We start from the raw sequence: 26,463 nt of genomic DNA on the forward strand, positions 1-26,463 counted from the left end.
GGAGAGGGTTCCCTCCCAAGGATCGAGACCCCAGCCGATTTCCTTTTATTCCGCTCAGACTCCCTTGGATTCGGTTACGACTCCCTTCAGTTTGTCCCAGGGACAGCCCGTGCTAGAGGACCCCCAGGCCGTTCCTCTGGAGGAACCCCCCGTGGCTCACAAGCCCTCTTCAGAGAGTCCCACAGAAGGGGGGGTCCCCATAAGCACACGTGTAAAAGGAGGCACCTGGACTTCCCCGAGTCCTTGACCGAAGACGCTGATTTAGATGAAGGAGAAAGTTCCTCCAGGTCACCTCCCGAGGATGTCTCCTTTGGATACATCATGGAGATCCTCTGCCAGAGGGGAGGTTGATCAGCCCCAAAACCTTCTACGGATGAATCGTTGTTCCTGGAGGCTTTTGGCACGGGCCCATCTACGTCCTAGGTGTCTCCTCCTGTGGATCCCTTAGTGGATCTTATCACCACGCAGGCATGGAAGGAGCCTGACACCATAGAGCCGATACTAAAATGCCTGGACAAGATTCTCTCTCTCCACCCTCAGACAGACAGGCCTGGTACAAAGGATCCCCTGTGGATGCTATGGTGGCTGCAGCAGCCATCAAGAGGGAACTGGCACAGGAGAGTTCCTCGGTCCACCCTCCAGACAAGGAGTCCAGGGCAGTGGATCGATTTGGGAAGCAAGTGCATTCTTCAGCAATGTTTTCCATCCGAGCACTGAACTATTTGGCACATGTTATACGACTGCAGTGAGACCTAGTCTCAGAGTTAGCTGAGTCGCCCCCAGAGTCTTTGTCGCCGGAGGACAAGCGTCTGTTCTCCCCGAAAATGTTGACTCTGAAATCAGTATCGAACATGTCTATGCACCTCCTTTGCCATGCTACGGAAGGAGGGGCTAGGGCGGCTGGGACTGGCGTGGCTATGAGGCAACACGCTTGGCTCAGACTGTGTCAGTTCGCGGACCCCTTCAAGGCATCTTTCACAAATGCTCCCTTCGATGGTTCTTCTCTTTTTGGGAAGATCGTACATGACACCCTTGTCTAGAGTAAAAAGGATGGGAAGACTTTGTCTGCTGTCGAGTCCGCTTCTCTAGCCCTCAGAGATCCCTTTCTAGGAATCAGAGAGGGCAAAAGAAGATGTGGTCCGAAAATCACAGTTTTCCCGGGACTCTCAGGACAACTCGTCCCATAGAGGCAGAGGGGGACAGGGCAGACGCCACCTCAGAGGCAAAGGGAGTCCGAGGAACTTTGGGTCTAGGGAACCTCTTCTCGGACAGGCCCACACAGCAGCCCTGAGGGGTTGCCAGACTGTCCTACTCTGAAGGCAGTCTGAGGAAGATTATCATTGCACCCAAAGGCTTGGGAGTCCTTAACTCTAGATCATTGGGTGCTTCAAATAATATCCAGAGGCTACATCATCCCGTTTGTTACCTCTCCCATCCAACCAAAGCACCTCCCAGATGTCCAGAGGGAGTGAGAAGGTCGGAGAGACTGAAAAAACAGAATCACCCTTTTTCCTATGCAGAAGCAGCAGGGAACCAATACTCGAGAAAACGAGGGACGAACAACTACAGATAGGGTCTGGTCTAAATATGACTGTTACAACTATTATGGATCACGAGAATTTTTTAGACAGTAGTTGTAGTAATGTGTTTTTAGACAATGTGAACACAAGGTGTGATATGCAAGAACTAGGGGATATGAATAATACTAACGATGGAAATATTATTTCCACTAAATGCAAAATTAGTGTGGACAACAACTTCTACATTTACAACTTTACTGATTTAGAGGTCACTACTTCCTTCTTTGGGCTTTTTACAAAAGGTTTCTCGTTTATTCCTATAAAAAAACCAAAAATAGAGGATTTACTACTTGATGTTAAATTATTCACAAGAAAGTTGCACCTTAAGAACTTATTTGGACAAGGAGTTAATACGAACATGAATATATTTAAAAGGAAGAGTGTATTCAACCCTCCCTTGCAACATGATATTGCCAATTTTGAGACTCATGTACTATACATGATCAGGGAAGGTTATAAAGGGGATGACGGAGTAAAAGAACTGAGTAATTTGACAAGTGAAGAAGTTACAATTTTGAAGAAGTTACAGGGTAACGACAAAATAAGGATCATGAAACCTGATAAAGGGGGAGGAGTGGTTCTGATGGACCACTGGGACTACACTCGTAGGATGTTGGACATTCTCAATGCAGGGGATAGATACCGAATAGCGTCTAGAAACGAGATGAACATCTGTTATAAGAAAATAGACCTTTGGTTGGAAGACAACCTCCTACAAGGCCTAATAGATTTGGATCTGTATAATTATTTTAAAGTTTCTAAACCTGTAATTCCGGAAATATTCGGCATCCCCAAAATTCATAAAGATGTCCAAAATCCCCCCTTTTAGACCCATAGTGACCTCTCAATGTTCCAAGACACAGCCCCTTGCCATTTTTATAGACACAAAATTAAAGAACTTCCATTTGGACTACAAACATATACTCATTGATTCATGGGACTTTCTTACTAAATTCAATGCTGTTCCCTATAATGAAAATTTTGTTTTTGTGACCATTGATGTCCGAGATTTATTTTCTGTAATACCCCATGATATTGGTCTAACCTGGTTTGAACATATGTTAGTTGAATTTAACTTTTGTAATACGACTGACTTCAGGTTAATTCTTGAGAACATGGAGTTGGTGCTGAAAAATAATTTCCTCTACTTTCAGGGAGACATATACCATCAGACGGGTGGGGTGGCAATGGGTTCTTCCTGTGCCCCCACCTATGCCAACATTATAATGCTTTTTTGGGAGCTGGAATATGTTTTCAAATCCAATTATTGGGAAAATGTTATTACATACTTCAGGTTTTTGGATGATATCTTTTTGGTGTGGAAAGGGACTGTTGAACAAGTAGAGGAATTCATTGATTATTTACATACAACTACCACCTTCCTGGAATTTACTTTCCAATACAACAAGGAACAGATAAATTACCTTGATGTGACAATTACAAAGAATAAGTTGGGTAACAAATATGAATCTCGGATTTTTAGAAAGGAATGTTTCTCAAATTCATATGTTCATTTTGAAAGTGACCATCCTTTATACCTCAGGAGAAATATAGTTAAAGGTCAAATGATCAGGGCCTCCCGCATGACTAGTGAGGATGTTTCATGTGTCGAGGAAATGGATTTAATACAAGGGTTATTTAGGGATAGAGGCTACCCACTTAGATTAATTAAGAATGTTAAACGTGAAGTTATGAGAAAACGGAACATTCAGTATATGCCACTATTGACACATAACTATGGAATTGTAGGACAGACAATGACCATCCCTCCAAGGACAAATATCAATATTCCAGATGACAATAATATACCCCGTATGATGTTGACTTACTACAAAGGGATATATTGGATACAAAGAGGCATAAACGAAGCATGGAAAATGTTCTCCAAAATTAGTACTGATGTCTCCATTTTTCAACAACCATTGAGGTTTGGGTTCAGGAAAAATAATAATTTCAAAAAACTATTTGAGAGGAAAAAGCCCCCTTGTGTAAGTGGAACACAGCAAAAGGTGGGGACTTATAAATGTGGTAGATGTGGACAATGTACTTTTATATTGGGGGAAAAAATGCTTTGGTTGAGTAAATTAAGCCTAAAACTGAAAAGTAAGGGCTATCACACCTGTCACACTAAAGGGGTGGTCTATTTAGCCCTGTGTTTGACCTGTGGAAAATATTACGTCGGTAAAACCGAACGTAAGTTAAAACAGCGGGTCTACGAACATATAAGAGACATAAATAAAAGAAATGATAATAACGCCCTTTTTAGGCACACTGAGGTGTGTGAAAAAGCCAATATTAAGTTTTGGGTCCTTGAAGAGGTTACAAGAAGCGATAGGGGAGGTGATTGGGAGTCCCTATTAGAATACAGAGAAATGATTTGGCAACTCAGGCTTGATGCCTGTGGTTCCAATGGGATGAACGATCACCTCTCCATAAAACCCGCCCTAAAACTTTTATCCAACAACCCTAAATTGAGTTAAATAGTTTTGAGTGGGTATATTGGACCTACAAGGAGGATGTTCTTGATGGTCATTATTATTATTTTTGGCTATTTCTGACCATTATTATTGGTTATTTTTTATTATCCTTTGGCATTTTTTGCTATTTTTTTCGCTACTTTATACAACTGTTACACAGTCATAGAGTAGATGAGGTACACTCAAACAAAATAAATAAAATAATAGATACCATACATATACGTATAAATACAGTATACATAGAGTATACAAATATATATATATTTACATATAGATAAAGGTTGATTTATGTATTTCTGATGACATCTGGAGCACTTTTTATGTATTTTATTTATTTTGTTATTTATTTTACTATTGTTTCCACAACATTTAAGACAATATATGTATTACAGTCAAATATTCTTTAGTGTTATACATATATTTAAATATATTAAATGTTTTAAATATTTTTAGATTAGTCTTTTAACATTTGGTATTAAGAAAATGCTTGTACCTTGTATAAAGTTATATATTTCTGACTTAGCATTGTGTATTTGATAGGATAGTAATCTGGTTGTTATTCAATTAATTAATTAGCTGGTATTGTATTTAAGGCTAGTTAACAGTGAATACAATGGATTCTGATGAAGTCTTGATGAGATAGATGAAAGCGCGCTCAATCCCAATCGTGTTTGCTATGCTGTTTTTGGTGTTTATTAAATCTACAGTTTTTTAGTACAACGAGTGGCTCACATAATTTTGTGGTACGACACTTACTGGTTTATTGGTGTCCGAGGTGTTACTGGAGGATACCCTTTATGGTAAAAGCAAGCGGAAGTGTTTTTTGTTTTAGTTATTCTTTCTGACGAAGATTATCATTGCACCCAAAGGCTTGGTTGGGAGTCCTTAACTCTAGATCATTGGGTGCTTCAAATAATATCCAGAGGCTACATCATCCCGTTTGTTACCTCTCCCATCCAACCAAAGCACCTCCCAGATGTCCCACCCACTCAAAGGGAGACGGCAGCACTGGAGATTTCCAAGCTGCTTCATAAACGAGCCATCGAACCAGTCCCTCACTGATCAGTCCAGATCAAGTGTTTACTCATGGTTCTTTTTAGTACCAAAAAAGACGGGGGACCTCAGGCCCATTTTGGACTGGTCAGCTTTAAACCTGGCTGTCGCCAAGCAGAAATTCTGGATGGTCACCCTACAAGTCCATTCTACCTTGTTTTTGAGAATGTGACTGGATATGCTCGAGAGACCTCCAGGATGCTTACTGCAACATCAAGATTTGCAGAAGCTCCAGGAGGTTCCTTTACTTCCGGCTGGGAGCCAGTCATTTCCAGTTCAGAGAACTACCCTTCAGTCTCACCACAGTCCCCAGGGTGTTTACCAAGGTAATTGCAGTCGTAGTGGCTCACCTGAGGCTTCAGGAAGTTCAAGTATTCCCTTACCTAGACGATTGGCTCATTGCTGCTTCCACCAAGCGTCGTCTTTTCCTCGACAGAGATTCCTTCCTTCATCTTGCAGTCCGGCAAGGCATTACTATCAATGTTTCCAAGTCCCTCTTGGACCTGGTGCAGATCTTGGACTTTATTGGGGTATGGCTGGACACCCTTCGACTGAAAGTCTTCCTAACTCCAGACAGGGTCCAGAGCCTATGGGCCCATATATTAGTAGTTCTTGGCCCCAGGTTACCAAAGGCTGGTGACGTTCTCAAAGCCCTGGGTTCTATGGCTTCAGCAATATCGATCCTCCCCTGTGCACATCTTCACATGCGTGTTCTCTAGTGGACTCTAGTCGTACAGTGGTCTTGGCTAGATCTCCCCATGGAACATCCAATTCAAATCAACAAAGCCTGCAGGGCGTCACTTCTCTGGTGGCTCCAATCGCCGGAGATCTTAGCGGGACGCCCATTCATTTCACCCACAGCCTGAGCCATAGTGACCACGGACGCCTCCCACCTCAGGTGGGGGGCACTATCTGAGGAAGACGGTCCAAGGCATGTGGTCCCAGATTGAGACCAGATTGCATATCAATGTTCTGGAGATGAGAGCAGTGCTTTTAGCGTTGCAGGCCTTCCACACTGTTCTTTCTCTGGGGACAATTGCAGTTCCGTCAGACAACATGTCAGTTGTCTGGTACATCAACAAACAGGGAGGAACCAGATCTTACCCTCTGTGTCGCAAGGCCATGAGAGTGTGGGAGTGGGCAATCTCCACCAGTCGATTTCTGATTGCAACGCACATCCCCGGATGCTCCAATATTTTAGCGGACAGATTGAGTCGGGCTATTCTAATGTCATATGAGTGGTCTCTGAAACAATCGACAGTGGAGGAGATCTTCCATGCATGGGGTCAGCCTTGCTGCTTTTTCTCATTCTTGCTTGGGGAATGACTGGATTAAGGTCCTTCGACTGATTTAGTCACAAATGCTAAGAGAAAGCAAGTAAATTAAATTCAGTACTGAATATTATGAAGCTTTGTTCTAGCAAATTAATATATGCTTCGTAGCAGTTCTGTATCTGGCCCTCATGCCTCTGTGGACATAATCTGATAAAGAGAAATTGACGGTTTCTCATGTCTCCAAGGAGACAGTCTGATAATGAGAAATTGGCTGTCTGGTTCTTGTGTCTCCATGGTGGCAATCTGATAAAGAGAAACTGGTTACAGTCTGGTGGAGAGTAGTTGGCTGGGAGAAAAAAAGAAAAGAGAAACTGGCTTGGAGATCATATTCTCTGAAAGCATTCAAGGTTTTTCCACCTGGGAGAGCTATGATGATAAGACATACCCATTAGTCGAAGCACAGGCTGCACCACGTGTCTTAATGTGGATAACCTTCCTTTTAGGTTAACTCAAGTCTATGAGTGTGGCTGTCATTTTGGGACATTTGTTTATATTAGGAGGGTAAAACTTCAGTATTTGAAGATGTACATAGTTTTGTGTTTTATTAATAAATTAATATGTTTTGGGGTATTTTTTTTTTTTTGAGGTCATTCAATAAAACAAAAAGTTTTCTAAGATTGGACATAAGACCAATTGGATATGGCAAGAACCAACTATATAGAAGTTCAACCTGCCAAGCAGTGTATGCATGTAACACAAAAGCTGGAACTAGACATTTAAAAATGGTGTTGTACATAAAAGGTGGGAATAATAACTTTTTAATACAAAGATGCTTTCTGTAATGTCAGTGGTTTCACAGATAAATACAAAAAAGAGTAGTGAACTATGTTAAATAATGTAGAGTGCAGATAGCTGTGTTACAGGAGATGCACGTGGGAAAATTGAACATGTGAATTCATAAAGAAGGTTTTTCAGGATGATTATTCAGCAGAATATCTACAACAAAGGAAAAGAGGAGTACTTATATTAATTGCAAGAGGAGCTCCAGTAGTGATAGAAGAGGATAAAAAAGATAATGGCAGATTTGTAGTGCTTGGGGGCTACTGGCAAGGGAGGAGGATTACATAGGCACATATTTTATGTTCCACCTAAAACTACTGTAATGGAGGTTAAGAAAATTCTGGGAGAAACTATCAATTTTCAGCAAGGAATATTGCTTGTAGGTGGGGACTGGAATTTGATTTGCAGCAGTGAATATGTGTCTGGTGGGGGGTAGGAGGGAAAGTATAACAAAGGAGGGTAGATTTTTGAAGAAATTTATGAAAATATTTGCTTGGAAGATGTGAATTCAGTAATAGGAGTTAGGAGTGAATTTACATATTATTCCTCAAAATATAAAAACTGGGCTGGGCTCCACAGAATTTACATTTCACAGGAACATGTGCATTTAATTGAAGGTCTTGATGCACCACTACTATTTCAGGTCATGTACCAATAATAACTAACATAAAAACACAGGGTACTGAAATAAAAATGAGACACTGGTGTTTTCCCACATATCAAATAAGTAGAGAGGGAAATATGATAGAAGGTGAAGACACCAACGATTTATTTGGACTGCAGGTTAGAGATTGCCTTCCCTTTGAAGGAATGATGTCAAGAGTATAGGCAAAGAGAAATAGGGGGTCCTAAACGAAAGGCCAGTACTGATAGAGTTTTTAGTAGAACGTAGAAAAGAAGCTGCTGTTAAAAAAGGAATAATTAGGAGAGTATATGAAGTATTGCATGATAACTGTAAGAATCAGAGGAGGTCACAAAGGATTGGGAAGAGAGATTGGATAAGCAATTCACAAATAAAAAATGGAAGGATATATGCATGTATGTCTCCCAAATATGCAACAAAATCTAGAAGATTTAAGATATTTGCTTGGAAATGTTTACATAGATATTTTTATACCCTAAGTAGAGTCCAGAGAATTTTTCCTCAGGTAAACAAGTGTCGGAGGTGTGACAGAGAAGAAAGAGGTAATTGGGAACATATTTTCTTGGAGTGCGGTGAGTTGGTGGACTTAAGGATTCCTTGCGGGATGCACTGTTGAAGATGCTGAGTGGACATATTGGTGTGATGAGGGAGATGATTTTTATGAGATAAGATACAGAATCGGAATTGCATAGACATGGTAAGGCCTTGCTTTCTCTAATTATGGTGACTGCCAAAAAAGCAATTACTTGAAAATGGAAATCAAAATCTAAACCAACTATACTAGTAGCATTGAATGTATTAACAGATGTAAAACAACTGGAATTGAGATATTTAGAAAAGAGTAGTAGCAAACTACATAGGAAAAAATAGAAATTGTGGGAGCAGTACATACAGGGGAGGAGTGAGGTTTAAAAGAAGGCAGAACGTAAATTGGCTATGTAATGTTTGACTGAAAATGATTGGGTAGCTTATAAGTTAAGTATAATGTTTGCAATTGGAAGTGTATCAGTATGGTTTGTGATGTAAAATGCTTGCACCTAGGATTGTGTCAGTGTGGTTTGTTTTCATTTATATGTATGATTGCTTGTATACCTCCGATCTCGTTTGCAGCTTTCACAATTAGAGATGGTCATCCTGAGCTCTCGGACAATTCATTAAGACAATAATTGTCTTAAAATTTTCTTTTCAATTTTTCTTACTAGATAGTTCTCCCTTTTATTACACTATGGGCTAAATTCAATAAAAAGCCTACACTTACGTGTACACTGTTCTTAGTGAACAGACAACACACATATAGCACACACCTTCTTACTCCTAATTTTAGTTTTCTTACTGATGTTCTTGCAGCTTTAAATATTGACAGGGATTCATAAAGGTTACCACAAAGTGTGGTCTACAAGTACACTTAGTGTAATCTTTCTGAGTGAGTAGAAAGCACAAAAAATTTGATAAGAATTTTATTGAATACATATTGTGTACACGTAGTATAGGCTTTATTGAATCTGGCCCTATGTGCATTTCTTTCCTACTGTAGTTGGTATTTTGTTCATTGTTTATTTTTACACAGTATTTTCTTTATTTTTTCTTTTTACACTTTCTGTATAATTCTTGATACCATCGTTGGTATCTCTCTCTCTCTCTTTTTCTTCACTGATTTAAAAAAAAGTGACTGACTTCTTATTCATTTTTTGTTAGTGTGTCAGGATGTCAGAAAAATGCTTGTTGGGTTTTAAGAAGAATTAAAAGTGCAAGCACAAGTTGCTCTTGCCCAGCTCTCACACTGCGTGCGTATTGTTTGGGCCTGAACCACCTTCAAGTTGATTGTGCTATTTGCAAAAGCTTTAATCCTCTTGCCATTGAGAATAGAAATAATACGCTTATTTTGAAAGGGTTACTTCCTGCTTCTGGGGCTCAGTCCCCCAAATCTAAATCAAGGGAGCTTCCCACTAAGTCTCCTAAACGTTTAGGATGTTCAACTCCATCACCCTTGGAGCTGCCAAAAAATCAAGCAAATTGGATCCGAAGGCCACTGCGGTTCTACCAGTGTGGAATCCAACAAAACCCTCCCTGGATCCAAGCACTTCAGATTAGAGACTCTTATCTAGAACCTGATATTCACCAAGTTTGGATCCAATACCTTCCAGAGTACCGTCTTCCTTTTTGAAATGCCCCATCTCTAGCTTCTTCCTCTCGTTCTTCCAGCAGTTTGGCCGAAGCTGACACAGTCAGAATGATGAGATTCCTGTCTGTGCAAATAGGGATGGGAGTTCTTCTGGCTCCTACCCCTTCGGGTCAGGAAGTCTGTCTTTCTACCACTCCACCGATTTCAGCTCCTTCTCTGATATGACCAGTAATTTCAGACCCCCTGGATACGAGCCTTCTGGGTCTGCCTGGTTCAGACCCAAAGGTATTCTTATCTTCAGATCTGAATCTATCTCTGAGAAGCCGAATAACTCTCAGAGCTGAAGCACCCCTGTTGGATACAAGGTATTAGAGTAGAGTCTAAAGTTTTCGGAGCCATCTCTACCTCTCGGAGCTTCAGCACTGGACAGCTCAGCTCTGACTTCTACCTCTGGTAAATTGTCTTTGTGGTAGGGGGAACTGATGGCCCGGAAGCCTGGCTTTTTGGCTCAATTGTCTTCCTTCTCCCTGGAGCATTCCACCTTTGAGGTAGTGAAGAGTGTGTGATCTGCTGTGGTAGGATGGCTGGATCCCTACCCCCTCAGATCTTCCCTCTGGATCCTATGTCTTTGCACCATGAGCCCCTTAATTCTACACCACAGGGACTGTCAGCCCAAAATCTCCAGGTTACCCAGCAAAATATTTCATTCTCTTCCAATACTTCTCTTGAGCACCCCACTGAGGAAGTCCCTAGGAAGAGGAAGTGGAAAAGGAGGCACTTAGGCTCCTCACAGGAGTCAATCGCAGAAGATACTGATTTTGATGGAGAAGGTGTCCCCAAGATCACCACCCAAAGATGACTCCTCTGGAGACATCCTTGAGATCCTTAAGCAAGAGAAGTGGTTGGTCCTCCAACCCTTCCCCAGAGGAATCCATATTCCTGGAGGCTTTTGGGTCTGGTCTGTCTGCTTCCTGGGTTTAGGACATCTGCCGATGAGCTTATTGACTTGTTCTCTAGGCGAACATGGAAGGAGCCTGATACAGTTGAGCCCATCCCCAAGAGACAGGATCAGATTCTGGCATCTCCTGTAGGAAGGGAATATTGGAACAAGGGAGTGCCCATAGATGCCATGGTCATGGCGGCAGGCACCAGGAAGGGGACTTGCTGAACAGAGTTTCTCTGTCCATCTACCCAACAGGGAGTCTGGGGTGTTGGACAGATTTGGGAAGTTTGTGTAGGCTTCAACGACTTTTGCTCTTGCTGAACTACTTGGCACACTTTGAGACTTCCAAGTGACTTGATAAAAGAACTGTTAAAATCCTTTTCTGGGAACACCACTGCTGAGGCTCAGACTTCTGTGGCTTCACAGTTGGCTAACCTGCAATCCATTTCTAATTGTCCACGAGGCTTGTATAGCATGCAGCTGAATGTGCCTCAAGGGGTGGCTGGTTCAGATGTTTCTATTAGGAGGCATATCTGGATGCGCTTGTGTGATTTTTGCGGATCCCTTCAAGTCCTCATTTTTCATTGCACCCTTTGATGGCAGTTCACTATTTGGCCCAAAAATTACACACACACACTCCAGGTATGAGCAAGATGGAAAGAACCTCTCTGCAGTGGGAGTACATTTTTTAACCCCTCAAAGGACCTTTTCTAGGAACCAATGGGGAGGAGGCAAAATGTGGTTTAAGAAGTCTTCGGGTTATTCCCAAGATCCACATGCAGGTAGTTCCCCCAGGGGCAGAGAAGGGAACTGAAATGGAAGATGCCACCCATGCGGCAGAGGAAGACCACAGAGACCGGGGTCTAGAGATTCCTTCTCTGACAGACCCTACTACCGCTCTTGAGAGGAGGCCCGATTGTCTTCCTCTGGAGCCAATCAGGGGTCATTTTTCCCCTGCACAAGAGAGCCCAGCTAGACATCCCCAAAAGATATGCGGGTGCAGAGAATTATTTCCAGAGGTTATATAATTCTCTTTTCCCTTCCACCTCCGTCTGTACACACATTTCCCGTTGTTCCGCCCAGTCAGAGAAAACCTGCAGCACTAGAAATACAACAGCTGCTTAAAAAAAAAAAAAAAAGTCATCCAAGAGGTCCCACCAGATGAGATAAGAATCCAGAACTTACTCAAGATTCTTTTTAGGGCCAAAGAAAACAGGGAACTGGAGACCAATTTTGGATCTCAGCAACTTAAATAAATCAGTTTGACGTACAAAGTTTTGGATGGTCATGGTTAAGTCCATTCTACCTTTTTTGTGCAAGGACGACTGGATGTGCTCGATAAACCTTCAGGATGTGTACTGTCACATAAAAATGAAGAGACAATCCAGAATGTATCTACACTTCTAAACTGGAAGCCAGTCATTACTAGTTCAAAGCACTGCCCTTTGGTCTCGCTACAGCCCCCAGGGTGTTCACCAAATGTATGGCAGTGATATCAGCTCACTTCATACTGCAAGGATTAAATGTGTTTCTGTACCTGGATGACTGGCTCATTACTGCCTCAACCAGGGATCTAGTGATTAGAGCACAAGATGAGGTACTCCAGACTTGCTCCCATCTGGGGATAACCATAAGATGTCCTTCTAGTCAGTGTTGCAATATTTTTTACATATGGGTTGCATTCTGTCCAATGGCCCAATGTCCGGCCTGTCTACAAAAGCTTAAAGCCACTACTTGTACATGGGACATCGCACCAAGGCACAAATAACGTCAGCCATAAAAGGGACGTCTGCACATACAATCTTCAGAACTTTTTTGCTGACATTTGGAAAGGTTGACTTGTACGTTCAGTTTGCCATTGATATTGTTCGTTTCGTCTTTCAACTGCAGACAGATACCACCTAGGGAACTTAAGCTGTTGCTACTGCCTCTTGTTGTTAATGTCATCCAGGAAGGGTAAGTGTAGGTGTGGAAAGCAAATTCCACATAAGAATAGTCACAAGCTGTGTTTGTTCTGCTTAGGGCCTACTCACGGCTATCACTCTTGCTCTGTCTGCAGGCCTTTGTACCCAAGATGTTGCGTAGTTGTCTTTCAGCTTTAAATCTTTATTTAGAAAACCAGAGACTCAAAACCCTGGCTAGGGATGCTGTGGAGGGTTCCAGTAGTAGTTCTGAGCCATCTGTGAAGAGGAAGGTCAACAAAGCTAGGCCTCAAACCTGTTCGGCTTCACCTTCTCCCTCCGATGTACCCCTTGAGGTTGGTGAAAATCAGGTGATGTGTTCGGACATAGGGTCTGCTTTTTCAGTGGGTACCACAGTGGAAGCCATCAGGATGGGGATCCTAGTACATCCGAGGCTATGCAGATGTCCGGATCAGACAACTTGGGGGAACCACTGCTTATTATTTTGGAGGACTCTGGAACCATTCTTGTTCCTCAGTCTAAGGATATGTCTGACGTTGGTCCTACATCTGCCCATTCACCTCAACAAGAGAAGCATGTGAAAAAGAAGAGAAAGACCAGGCATATCATTGTTCTTTCTAAACCTTCATCGGATTGGGATGCCTTCTTGCAGGGTGTCATTAAGGCTGTTATGGCCTTGAGTCCTCCAGCTTGGCTTCTCCTGTTTCACTGCCTGCTTTTACCTCATCTCCTGTGCTGCTGTCAGGGTTGTCTTCTGTGCAAGCTGTGGACTATCAGGTTCAGGACTCTGATTCTGACGAGTCTTCTTCGGATGATGACTCTTTAATGTATTACACCCAGATTCCTTCCCCTATGGAATATGCTTCTCCAGAAATAGTCTATTGGGGGGGGATTCCCCCAAAGAAGAGATTTCCTTTGGGAAAACTATAAACAAAATGAGGCAACTCTTTAAGTGGGATTCTTCCCAAATTTCAGAAGAGCAAAAAAGATGATATGGTCTTCAGTTGGAGGCCCCTGCTCCTTCAGCAGTCCCTCCAGTACTCCCAGCTCTCCTAGATGCCTGTACATCTGCCTGTAAGACCCCAGACTCCCAAGCTCCTGTTCCCAAAAGGCCTGACCATTGTATAAGGTTCCTGAAGATTGTGTGTTTCTTTTTAAATCCCCTTTGGCTGATCAAGCTGGTGGTCTGCAGTACTACTAACAAATCTTCCTGGGTATCTCCTTCTACAAAGTTACTTCCTTCTGACAAGGAAAGTAAAATTTTGGAAAGGCTGGGGAAGAAGGTCTGTACTTCTTCCACCTTGGCTATCAGAGCTATTAACTACCAGACATATACTAGGCACACCTTGGCTTTGCTTTCTCAAGCTTCCCAGGCTCGTTTTCAGTTGCCTGACTCAGAGGCTAAGTCACTAACAATTGCTCTTTTGTTTGCTTCCTCCCAAGTTAGCTAAACATTCAGTCAAATGTAGTTATGATGCAGTAGAGGCATCTTCCAGTGCAGCAGCTTCTGCTTCTGTTCTGAGGAGACATTGCTGACTACGTCTCCAGGCACTCCCTGATGACGTTAAGGCCAAGTTGCTTGATGCCCCTTTGGACAGTTCTGCCCTGTTTGGCAAAGCCGCTGCAGAACTCTTTAAATCTCTGAAAGAAAAAGGGTAAAGAGCTCCAGGATATGAAACATTTACTCGATGTTCATCGTGCATACAGCTGCAGTCATAACAGATGGGTTATCCTGCCGTCAGGCGGGTCCACGGTCGGCCGAATTCCAAAGTCTAGGTCCGGCGTCTGTTGTCGTCACTTCCTCCCTGACGTCAGTGCGACAGGGGTATAAAAGAGGCAGCTGATGCCATTTTCGTCAGTCTTTCTTGCCGCGCGGTGCCCGAAGCAGAAGCAGTACGCAAGTGCCGGTCAGCCAGCTCCTGAGATTTATGAAAGTATTTCAGCCGAAGTCTTCTTGAAAGCTAAGTACCCCGTTGGGGAAACTTTTCTTGCCTCAGACCGATGTCAGACAAAGTTAATAATTATTTCATGTGGGAAGCAAATACCGCATAAGGATTTCCACTCTTACTGTATACCTTGCTTAGGCCCAGACCACGACGTCTCGGCCTGCCGTTTTTGTGCTAGATTCAACAAATGCACTATTAAGCGTCGGGCGGAGTTCGCCCTTCACTTTTGGCAAAAATTTAATTATATTATGTCGCCGGATACTCCGACTCCAGTTTTGAGCAAAACGCAAAGATAAGGACTGGCATACGAGGTCCGCACCACCTACTGATACCACGCTAAGGCCGACTACGGTTCTCCGGTACTCAGCGAGCGCCACGCAGCCCCTGAGTACCGATGACAATGCATTACCGGTGTCTTCAGTACCCGAGGTCGCAGGCTCCTCGGCCCCCATTCCTACTACAGATACCGACGCCACTCCTGGCGGGGAAACTCAGAATTTAGACAGGCCTGCTATTTCTCAGGGGGTCTTCAGGCCTTCCTCCTTCTCTATTAAAGCCTTCACTAAATCTAAAACAGCCATGAAAACCAAAAAACAGGTTCCTCAGACACCCGCTCAAGGCACCATGCCTAAAAAACAGATGCTTAAGATGGCTGAGGATTTGATTACTCTTATCAGGGGTTCTCAACCCCACTCTGACAAAAGGCCCAGATTAGAGGAAGACTACCCTTCCTCAGATCAAGCTTCTATTACCTCAGAATTATCTGAGGACCAGGATTGTGCCTATTCTCCATTCGAAGACTCTGATGCAGAGGAGTCCATTCCCTCGGTCTCCCCCCTGAGGACTTCTCTTTTGGGGAAACCCTGCATACATTGAGGGAACACTTTCACTGGGAAGGCCAAGATTACTCAGATTCCAAGAAAAGGCTCAGGGAATTTCTTCTGCTCCCCCAGCATAGGCCTCTGGCTATCCCTCCTGTTTTAGATGTATTGGATGATGTGTACACAGAAGCCACCCTTAATCCTGATTCTTTGCCTCCAGCTCCTGTTAAACCAGACAGGTATTACCGGGTTCCTGATTCTCACCAGTTCCTATATAAAAGCCATACTGCTGACCCAGAAACTATTTCACAGGGTCCCAAGGGAATTAAGGCCTCTACTGCTAAAAACCCATTACCTTCAGAGAGAGATTCCAGATCTTTAGAAAGGTGGGGTAAACAGGTGTACACCTCGGCCACTTTAACCATGAGGGCATTAAACTGTCAGTTCCATATGTTAAAGTATCAACAGTTTTTGATATCTCAGTTGAAAAGCAAAATGACACAACCAGAACAACAAGATTTAAAAGAGTTGCAGGATTTGTTGCATGGTGCAGAGCAAGTGGGTAAACATACCTTGCAGTGTGGTTTTGATGCTTGAGGCCTCATGTAGAGCTGCTGTTACGGGGTCTGTTATACGTAGGTATGCTTGGCTCAAAGAGCAAACCTTACCAGATCATGTCAAAGCTAAATTATTAGATGCACCTCTTCAAAAAGATGTATTGTTTGGTGTTAAAGCAGAGGAGGTGCTAAAGAAAATGGAGGAAAAAGCGAAGTCAATGCAAACCGTGAAAGATTTCCTGCAGGTACAGCCTCCACGATTCAGCAGAAACTGGCCTTCAAAAAATTGGTCCTTTCCAGCCACGGACAGACCTCAAAGGGGCAGATACAGGCATCCAAGGGGTAGAGGGCAACCTCAAGGATCTTTCAGAGCCAGACAGTGGCAAGCACCAACCCCAAGAGGTGGAGAAGATAGTTCACAGTCTTTTAGAAAACAGACACAATGACTTCCCCCTACTCCTGCCAAGCAAAGCTTTAATGGCAGCACCTTTGGGCGGAAAACTGACATTATTCTCAAAAAATTGGCATATTGTTACAAAAGACAAATGGATTCTGGACATTATAGACAGAGGCTACAGGTTCCACTTTCACATCCTTCCAAAAATGAGAGGCATGCCAAACCTGCCACAAAATCAAAGGGCAGAGGCACAAAAACAAATTTCAGCTCTCATGGACATGAAAGCAATTCAAGAGGTACCTGCAAAAGAACAAGGTCAAGGGTTTTATTCCAGACTATTCCTGGTACCAAGGAAAGACAAAGATTGGAGACCTATCTTAGACCTATCCATCCTAAGCACATATCTGCAGGTGCCAAAATTCAAGATGCTCACATTACAGCAGCTTCTTCCCATGCTGGGCAAGGAGTCTTGGCTGGTAACATTGGACCTCAAGGAGGCATACCTGCATGTCCCTATCAGACAAGATTGCAGAAGATACCTCAGATTTCTTGCAGGTTCAACCCATTACCGATTCTCTGCATTGCCCTTTGGCATATCTACTGCGCCCAGAATGTTTACGAAATGCCTGGCATCAGTAATCTCCTTCTGCCGACTACAAGGGATACAAATCTACCCATATCTGGACGACTGCCTGATCCAAGCGGACAGCAAGGACATACTACTGCAGCACCTGACGTTTGTAATAAAACTGTTGAACTTCCTGGGATACACAGTCAACAAAAAGAAATCAAAACTAATACCCTCTCAACAAATAATTTTCCTGGGTGCCAACTTGGATACAACCACCCAGATGGCCTACCTCACGCCAGGCAAGCAAGGGCAACTGTCTCAATACTTCAGAAAAATGGCAACTCACACCAGGCTAACTGCAAGGAAAATCCTGCAGGCTCTGGGATTCATGGCATCTTGCATCCTGCTTATCCCATGTACAAAGCTGCATATGAGGAAACTTCAATGGTACCTAAAAAACTTATGGTCTCAACACAGCCACAGCTTGGAAGCAATTATACCACTCATTCCATGCCTTCAAAAGGAATTTATGTGGTGGGCTCAAGCTTGCCAAAGAAACACAGGTCTTCCTTTCTGTGTACCGCAAGCAACTCAAATCATCACAACAGATGCCTCAGACTACGCATGGGGAGCACACATGACAAATCAGTGCATTCAGGGAAAATGGGCTCGAAAAGAGAAGCTCCTTCACATCAACCAAAAGGAAATGCTAGCCGTGCAAAAGGCTATTATGACCTTCAAAGACCTACTGCATCCAGGCCAGCTATTGATAAGGACAGACAACACCACAGTGATGTGGTACATAAACAAACAGGGGGGAACTCATTCATACCGCCTGTGCAGGCAAGCAATGACCCTATGGAACACAGCACTGGAATTGAAAATTCAACTACAGGCACAATTCCTGCCAGGGAAGGAAAACACACTGGCAGACAACCTAAGCAGAAATATGACAGATCCACACGAATGGAAGTTGCATTCTCAAATTTTCACAAAGATAACTCAGGCATGGGGACAGCCAGACATAGATCTCTTTGCTACCCACAGAAATTGCCAGTTGAAAAATTTTTGTTCAAGGACCTATCATCCACAGGCCTGGAAAGTGGACGCACTTTCCTTCAATTGGGCAACATTGGCAGTCTATGCCTTCCCGCCTCTTCCTCTGCTGCCCAAAGTTCTATTAAAAGCCAGAGCAGAGAGGCCGAAAATTATTCTCATTGCTCCAGACTGGCCAAGGCAACACTGGTATCCGCTCCTGAAGAGCCTGACACATTCCCCACCATGGATCCTACCTCTAGTCCCTCTTCTGTTGTCCCAGCACAACTACAAAACTCTTCACAGCCATCTCAAAACTCTAAATCTAGCTGCTGGAGAATTCCTTGATTTCCCAACAGTTTCTCCTCTCCAAGGAGGTGCAGGATGTCATCTTGGAGGCCAGAAGACCTTCTACTAGAAAGGCCTACTCCGCCAAATGGAAACGATTTTGTGCCTGGAATCAAAAGAAGGGACAGAATCCTTGGGTAATAAATATACCTCAAATTTTACAGTACCTAGCTGAGATGTTAAACAATGGGCTTTCCTTCTCCTCCATCAAGATCCACGCTTCAGCCATTTCTGCACAATACAACACAGATCCTCCTTTTATTCTCTCATCCTCTCTTAAGGCAGTTCCTCAGAGGGGCAAAGACTATAAAACCCCCAAGGAAACTACCAGTCCGTGCTTGGGTCCTCAACTTCGTATTGGAAAAGCTGACCCTTCCTCCCTTCGAGCCAGCTTCTTCATCAGAGTTACAGTACTTGTCATGGAAAACAGCCTTTCTTTTGGCTATCACCTCAGCTCGCAGGGTTTCAGAGCTACAGGCCCTCATGGCTGTGCAAGCATTCATCATTTTCCATCAGGATAGAGTTTCCTTACGAACCAACCCTACCTTTATGCCAAAGGTAGTATCCAGTGTAGCTTTGAATCAGACTATCCACTTACCTACCTTTTATCCTAATCCGCAAAACAAAGGGGAAAGACTACTACATTCCTTGGACATTCACAGACAACTTCGTTATTATTTGGACAGGACAAAGCCATTCAGGAAATCTGAGCAACTCTTTGTGTCCTATGCTGCAGGTGCTCAAGGAAAGGCTATTTCCAAACAGACAATTTCAAAATGGATAGCCCACTGCATGCGCTTTTGTTACTCATTCCATGGAAAAACTGTGCCTGCATGCATCAGATCCCACTCCACCAGAGCCACAGCTACCTCTGCAGCCTTCCGCAGGGGGGTCCCTACTAAGGATATTTTGGAAGCAGCCACATGGAGTTCAGTGCACACTTTCTCCAAGCACCATCACCTCCCACTATACTCTAAATCTAGAGCGGGCTTTGCCACAGCAGTCCTGCAGGGCATCCTAACCCCTCCTAGTTCCACTTAGTGCCTACCACCCTTACTTAGCTTTGGGATTCTACCCATCTGTTATGACTGCAGCTGTATGCATGATGAACATAGTACAGTTTTGTACCTACCATAAATGTAGATGTTCGAGTGCTAATACAGCTGCAGTCCAGGTTTCCCTCCCTCCAACCCCTCTTAGGACAGGCCTTATGACAAACCCTTTTCATATAACCTTTTGGGGTACTCTTTTATGGTGTATTTGCTTGCAGCTACTGTTTTTGATTTATCAACATTGCATTTTTGCATAACATTATGTTTGCCTTCCTTCTGGGGGCACCTGACATCTGGGGCAAGAAAAACTGAAGAAAATGGCGTCGGCTGCCTCTTTTATACCCCTATCGCACTGACGTCAGGGAGGAAGTGACGACAACCGACGCCGGACCTAGACTTTGGAATTCGGCCGACCGAGGACCAGCCTGACGGCAAGATAACCCATCTGTTATGACTGCAGCTGTATTAGCACTCGAACATCTACATTTATGGTAGGTACAAAACTGTACTTTTTCCCAGTCCCTAAATTCCATAGGAATTTCCCTGCCAAGACTCCCTTTGTCAGGAAACCTGCTTGATGTTCTTCATGTTTCACTGTTGCAGTCATTACATTTGGGAAATCTGCTGGCAGGTTGCCCTCAGTCGGCCTGATTAACAAAGTCTTGGGTCCTGCGTCGGTTGCTGTCCCTTCTTCCAGGACGTCAGGTCGTCATGGGTATAAAACATGCAGCCAACACCATTACATCAGTCTTTCTTGGAGTGCGGTGCCCGAAGCAGAAGCAGTTCGCAAGTGCCGGTCGGCCAACTCCTAAAATTTTAGTTTTCGAGTTTCAGGACCGAAGTCTTCAACTTAAAGCTAAGTACCCTGTTGGGGAAACTTTTTCTTGTTCCTTACCGATGTCAGTAAAAGTTAATAATTTCATTACTTGTGGAAAGCAAATACCTCATAAAGATTTTCATTCGTGCTGTATTCCTTGCCTAGGCCCTGACTATGACGTACCTAGCTGTCGGTTTTGTGCTTTATTTAATCAGCGCACTATCCGTCGTCTGTATATTTTTGCCTCTAAATTTTTCGGTTCTCTGTTTAATTATCCAGAAATGTCGTCGGGTTAGCAATCCGACTACCAGGATTCCAAAAAAAAGCAAAGATAAGAGACAGGCCGCCGAGGTCCAAAACTGCCGATGACGCTTCTCCTAAGCCAGTCGCCAGTTCACCAGTACTCACTGAGGCACTTTTGCAGCCCCTGATACCCACTACTTCTGATTTGCAGGCCTCTACTGAGACCCATTCGGAGTCCGGTATGTTGCGAGATGCTTCAACTATGGAACTTGCGGATGTCTGTACCTTGGATGGGTCCAGAGCCGCTGTGCAGGCACCGGCTTCTGAGGGTGTATTCAGGACTACAGACTTGCATATTGAATCAACACCGCCTTCATTGCTAAGGCCTAAATCTCGATCCATGTCTAAAAAAAAATGACGCCCAGGTCACATGCTCAGGCCCCTGTGCCCAAAAAACAAATGATAAAAATGGCTGAATATCTAATTACTCTAATCAGGGGTAGTCAACCCCCCCCCCCCCCAAGAGACCTAGGGCTGAGCTTGATTATGAATCTTCTGATCAGGATTTTGTTTCTTCTGACTCTTCTGTTGACCTGGATTTGTTTATACCTACTTATGAGGATTCTGATGCAGAGGATTCCATTCCCTCTGCTTCCCCTCCTGAAGATTTTTCTTTTGGGGAAACTTTACATACTTTAAGGGTGCATTTCCACTGGGAAAGCCAGGAATTTTCTGATTCAAAAAAGAGGCTTAGGGATTTCCTTCTTCTACCTCAGCATAGACCTTTGGCTATACCTCATGTACTAGACATTGTTGATGTGTTCTCGGAATCCAGTTTGGCCCCCGATTCCCTGCCTCCGGCTCCTAGTAAACCTGACGGATACTATAGGGTTCCTGAGTCCCACAGGTTTCTTTTCAAAAACCCTGTTGCAGATACAGAGACTACTTCTCAGGGGCCCAAGGGCATTAAGGCTTCTACTGCAAAAAATCCTACCCCTTCTGATACAGACTCCAGGGCACTGGAAAGATTGGGTAAAAATGTTTATACTTCTGCAACCTTGGCAATCAGAGCTTTAAACTGCCAATTTCATATGTCAAAATATCAGCATATTATTGGACTGCTTAAACAGAAAATGATGTTGATTCCTGACTGTGTGGAAAATAAAGATTTACAGGATTTAATGCATTCTGCTGAACAAGTTGGAAAACATACTTTGCAATGTGGTTTTGATTCTTTAGAGGCCTCTTGCAGGGTTGCTGTTACTGGGTCACTGCTTAGAAGGCATGCTTGGCTTAAGGAGCAATCTTTGCCTGATCATGTTAAAGCTAAATTATTGGATGCTACTTTAAATCAGGACCGCCTGTTTAGCAACAAGGCTGAATAAGTTCTTAAAAAGATGGAAGATAAAGCTAAATCTATGCAAACTGTTAAAAGATTTTTTACAAGTGCAACCTCCAAGGTTCAGTAGGCACTGGCCTACTAAGAATTGGTCCTTTCCAGTCCCTTCCAGGTCCTCTCAAGCCAAACCCAGACACAGCAAAAACCCCAGGTTTCAGTCCCAGGGGACTCTCAGAACTAAGCAGTGGGGGGGCCTCCACTTTCAAATCTGGAAATAACAAGACACCCCCTATGGTAAACAGTCTCAATGACTTCCTTTTAAAATTACCAAGCACTTATCTTTTGACCACCCCTTTGGGGGTAAAGATTGCTCTTCATGCAAAGAACTGGGAAATCATAACCCAGGACAAATGGGTTTTAAATATAGTGTCCCAGGGATACAGATTTCATTTCCACACGTTGCCAACACCAAGCGGGTGGCCAGGCCTGCCCCCAAATCAGTGGGCAGAGGCTCAAAAACAAGTATTTTCCCTCTTAAGCATGGGAGCTATTCAGCTGGTACCAGAAGAGGAAAAGGGGCACGGTTTCTACTCCACACTTTTCCTGGTACCCAGAAAAGACAAATCATGGTGTCCAATCCCTAGACCTGTCTACTCTAAACCCCTTTCTGGAGATTCCAAAATTCAAGATCGTGACTCTTCACCATTTACTTCCTATCCTAGGCAAAGAAGCCAGGTTGGCAACTCTAGATTTAAAAGAAGCATACCTGCACATCCCAATCAGGGAATCTTGCAGAAGATACCTACGCTTCAAAGCAGGCTACTCGCATTATCAATTCTCTGCACTGCCCTTTGGCTTGTCTACTGCGTCCAGGGTATTCACAAAGTGCCTGGCTCCATTTATTGCATTTTGCAGGCAAAGAAATATTCAGATATATCCATACCTGGACGATTGTCTAATTCAGGCAGAAAACCAGGGCATACTTTTAAATCATCTGGCGTTTGTAAAAAGGATTCCAACTTGTCTGGTGTACACCATAAACGAAAAGAAATCACAGCTGGTACCCTGTCAACAAATTACATTCCTGGGTGCAAGCTTGAATACAACTGCCCAGATGGCTTTCCTCACACCAGAAAAGCAAATTAATTTGGTAACTTACTTCAAACAAGTGGCCACAAAAACCCTGCTATCTGCAAGACAAATACTGCAAGCCTTGGGGTTCATGGCCTCCTGCATTCTTCTAATTCCATATGCAAGACTGCATATGAGGAAACTACAGTGGTATCTAAAATGTCTATGGAGTCAACATTCTCACAGCCTGGAAACAATGATTTCTATCATACTTTGCCTACACCTGGAGTTCCTATGATGGGCAGAGGCCTGCCACCAAAACAAGGGACTACCATTCACACTACCCCCTGCCGCCTAAACCCTTTCTACAGATGCATCAGACTATGCATAGGTGGCTCATCTGACAGGGAAGTGCATTCAGGGCAAATGGAACAGAAACCAAATGCACCTACATATCAATCAAAAAGAAATAGCTGTACAGAATGCTCTGACAGCCTTCATGGACTACATTCATCCAGGACAACTACTGATAAAGATGGACAACACCACGGTTGTGTGGTACTTAAAAAAGCGGGGCGGGGGGGGTACACATTCCTACCCCCTCTGCAGACTAGCCATGGCATTGTGGAACACAGCCTTGAGCTACCGAGTGCACCTACAAGCTTAATTCCTGCCAGGAAAATTGAATAAACTGGCAGACGGACTAATCAGAAATCTCATGGACCCACTTGAGTGGAAACTGGAACCAAGGATTTTCAACATGTTGACAAGTGAATGGGGGAGCCCATACATAGATCTATTTGCCTCCCCCCAGAACTACCAATTGGACAAGTTTTGCACAAGGAATCCTAACAAATAAGCTTGGAAAGTGGATGCTCTGTCCTTCAGCTGGAAAATCCTATCAGTCTACACCTTTCCCCCACTGTCTCTGCTCTCCAAAGTTCTACTAAAAATCAAACAGGACAAACCAAGGATGATCTTGATTGCTCCAGACTGGCTGAGCCACCACTGGTACCCCCTCCTGCGCAGTGTGACTCAGTTATCTCCATGGCACCTGCCTCAGACCCCTTCCCTGCTGTCTCAGCAGGAGAACCAAATTCTGCACCCTCAGCTTCCAACATTGAACTTTGCAGCCTGGCTACTCACTTAAATTCACCCTTATCATCCCTCAGCAAACCTGTGATGGATGTCATCTTAGAGGCAAGGAGACCTAATACTAGAAAGTCGTTATGCTGACAAATGGAAAAGATTCTGTGCCTGGAACTAATCTCTAGGGATGAGCACAGCAGCGCCCAATTTACCTCAGATTTTGCAATACTTATCTGAGATGCTTCACAAGGGCCTGTCTTTTTCCTCCATTAAAATCCAAGCCTCAGCTATTTCAGCCCATTATAAAACAGAACCTTCCGTTTTTATCTCATCCTCTGCTCAAGCAGTATCTCAGAGGAGCAAAAAACTTGAGACCACCCAGGAGAGCTCCAACCCCTGCCTGGGACCTTAACTTTGTTTTGGAGAAACTCACTCTCTCTCCTTTCGAGCCAGCTGCTACTGCAGACTTAAAATTTCTTTCTTGGAAAACAGCCTTCCTTTAAGCAATCACTTCAGCTAGAAGGATTTCTGAATTACAGGCCCTTATGGCAGTGGAGCCTTTCATCATCTTTCATGCGGGCAAGGTATCTCTCAGGACCAGTCCATCCTTCATGACCAAGGTGGTTTCCAGTGTGGATCTTAATCAGTCCATTCATTTGCTAACCTTATTTCCCAATCCACAGAACAAAGGGGAACAGATTCTGCATTCATTGGATGTGCACAGACAACTTAGATTCTACTTGGACGGGACTAAACCTCGAAGAAAATCTGAACAACTGCTGGTAGCATTTGCTGCAGGGGCAGAGGGGAAGGCTATTTCAAAACAAACCATTTCTAAATGGATAAGCCATTGCATTCATTTCTGCTATAAGCACCATGGAAAACCTATCCCCCAGGGGATCAGATCTCACTCCACCAAGGCTGCTTCTACTTCTGCAGCCTTTCTCAGAGGTGTTCCTACCAGGGACATCCTAGAAGCTGCTACCTGGAGCTCTGTGCATACTTTCACCAAGCATTATCATTTACCAATTTTCTCTAAATCTAGAGCTGGCTTTGCCACCGCTGTCCTGCAGGGCCTTATAGCTGGCCCTAATGCTGTATAAACTCCTCCTCCCAACCATAGCTTTAGGAAATTACCCAGATGTAATGACTGCAACAGTGAAACATGAAGAACATAGTACAGTTGTGTACACTTACCATAAATGTAGATGTTCAAGTGTATTCACTGTTGCAGTCCTGGTTACCCTCCCTCCAGTCCCCTAACTGTTTTCTGGCTATACCTCTACCTTCTTTTACTATGCTTAAAAGCCTTTTTGGTGTATTTGCTTTTTGTTGGAGCTATACCTGTGTGTTTTTTATGTTTATTTGCTCCCCATTAGGGGGGCACCTGACATCTGTGCAAGAAAAACTGATGTAATGGCGTCTGCTGCATGTTTTATACCCCTGACGTCATGGAAGAAGGGACAGCAACCGACGCAGGACCCAAGACTTTGTTAATCAGGCAGACTGAGGGCAACCTGCCAGCAGATTACCCAAATGTATTGACTGCAACAGTGAATACACGCGAACATCTACATTTATGGTAAGTGTACCCAACTGTAGTTTCCTCATCTTCTACTCCTTCTGCTACTAGGCCACGTAAGTCTTCCAGAAGACTCCCTCAGTCTTAGTCTGTTGCTTCTGCTCCTCCTCAGCAGCCTTTTCAGCTCAGGCAACCTTCTTTGTGACATTCAGCTCTGTCTTCCAAGTCGTACTCCTTTGTCTCTTCATCTTTCTCTTTCCCTCTCAGCTTGGAGGGGAATCACTTAGAATTCCTGGGTGATTTCACTTATTCAAAAAGAATACTTTGACTTGGAAGACTCTTCCCCCCTTTCAGGGGATACCTTAGCCTTCCCCCAGTCAATTGCATCTGTTTCGTCTGCTGCTTGCTCAACTTTCCAACCAAGACACTATTCAGGCTGTTTCTTGTCCCAAGAAAAGAAGGTCCTAGGAGGCCTATTCTAGACCTTTCCCTATTGAACACCTTCCTGGTGGTGCCGTCTTTCAAGATGCTATCTCTTCAATCTCTTCTTCCCTTGGTTCTTTCTCAAGCCTTCTGAGCCTCTCTGGATCTCAAAAATACGTATCTACATATCCCTGTTCACCCACAATTCAGGAAGTTTTTGCATTTCTCTGTGGGTTCTTTGCACTTTCTCTACGTTGTTTTTTGGTCTTTACAGTGCTCCAAGAGTATTTACGAAGGGCCTAGCCCCAACCATAGCCTTTCTGAGGCTGAAAGGGCTGCAAGTTTACTCCCTACTTAGACGATCTCTTTCTGACAAGC

The 26,463-nt window shown here is 43.8% G+C and overlaps 1 protein-coding gene across 1 annotated transcript in view; it reads left to right on the top strand.

Moving 5' to 3' along the window:
• Positions 1-26,463, top strand: part of LOC122789852 (THO complex subunit 2-like) — a 2,223,396-nt gene that overhangs the window by 970,677 nt on the left and 1,226,256 nt on the right. The window lies entirely within an intron of this gene.

This window comes from Protopterus annectens, chromosome 15.part0 (genome assembly GCF_019279795.1).
Source record: "Protopterus annectens isolate FY-2018-M chromosome 15.part0, PAN1.0, whole genome shotgun sequence".
Lineage (NCBI taxonomy): Eukaryota > Metazoa > Chordata > Ceratodontiformes > Protopteridae > Protopterus > Protopterus annectens.